The sequence below is a fragment of the Dioscorea cayenensis genome, chromosome 20 (assembly GCF_009730915.1).
Source record: "Dioscorea cayenensis subsp. rotundata cultivar TDr96_F1 chromosome 20, TDr96_F1_v2_PseudoChromosome.rev07_lg8_w22 25.fasta, whole genome shotgun sequence".
NCBI lineage: Eukaryota > Viridiplantae > Streptophyta > Magnoliopsida > Dioscoreales > Dioscoreaceae > Dioscorea > Dioscorea cayenensis.
In genome coordinates this window covers 24,899,045-24,900,258 of record NC_052490.1, presented here as the reverse complement: position 1 = coordinate 24,900,258, position 1,214 = coordinate 24,899,045, and the positions used below count along the sequence as shown (strand labels likewise).

At 40.0% G+C, this 1,214-nt stretch overlaps 1 non-coding gene across 1 annotated transcript; it reads right to left on the bottom strand.

Moving 5' to 3' along the window:
* Positions 1-894: 894 nt before the first annotated feature.
* LOC120252061 lies at positions 895-1,001 on the bottom strand. The gene has a single exon (XR_005533612.1). It is a non-coding gene; the product is annotated as a small nucleolar RNA R71 (small nucleolar RNA).
* Positions 1,002-1,214: the final 213 nt, after the last annotated feature.

Sequence of the window (1,214 nt, the reverse complement as noted above, 5' to 3'; positions counted from 1 at the left end):
TTTATATCGATTACCTTACCTCTCCTTTACTTGTGCTCTCTCTCTTGTCTCTATTACTTTTATTTGCATTACTTCTTGTCACACAAATCACTATTCATATTTCGCTTAGTTAAGAAACAATTTAAGTATTTTTAATCCCTACTCCTTGTGGATACGATACCCACTCACCTGGGATTTTATTACTTCGACAAACCTGTGCAATTGCGGGACATACGCAAGGGGCGTTGTCACGTTTTTGGCGTCGTTGCCGGGGAATAGGCATTTAGAGATACTTTGTACTTTGTTCTTAGCTATTCATTTATTCATTCTATTTCACATCTTTTTTTTATCATCGTTCTGATATGTTTTTTTCTTTTTGTGGAACTCCAGGTTCATAACACATGGGAACCCCTCAATATTGATTGAAGGAGATTCCAAGTTAGAATGTACACTTAGAAGAAAAGGGAAAGAACCTGTGCAAGAACAGTCTAATCTAGCTGATTTCGAAGTTGAAGGATCGGATAATATGGCGGAACAAAATGAGCAACAGAGGACATTGTTCAATTATCCCAGATCTTAAGTATTGGGGACACAATCGGATATTGTGCGTCCCTCGATTATAGCTCAGAACATCGAGCTGAAGCCGGTATTCATCGACATGTTGCAGCAATCCACACAGTTCAATCCTTTGGCCTATGAGGATCCAAACAGTCATATAGAAAACTTTCTCGAGGTGTGTGATATGCTTAAGATAAATGAGATGATGGATAATCCATCAAGTTGAGAGCCTTCAGATTTTCCTTAAAGGAGATAGCGAAGCAGTGGCTACACTTATTACCTAGAGCATCAATTGCCATATAGGAGTAGATGGTATTAGCTTTTCTTGCCCATTATTTCCCCCCCGAGAAATCTGTAAAGCTTAGGAATGAGATCTCATCCATTGTACAATCAGAATTGGAGTCTCTATTTGAGACATGGGAAAGGTTTAAGGAGCTCATGAGAAAGTGCCCGCAACACAGATTTCCAGAGTCGATGATTATTCAAACCTTTTACAATGGGTTGAATCGGAGCACAAGACAACTCTTGGATGCGGCAGTAGGAGGTAACTTAGGTAGCAAGACCACCGGTGAGGCCCGTCAACTAATTGAAGAAATGGGGTTAAATAGCTACCAATAGAATGCTAAGGAGAAAAAGAAGGTGGCCGGGCTACATGAGATAGATGCAGTAACTTCATT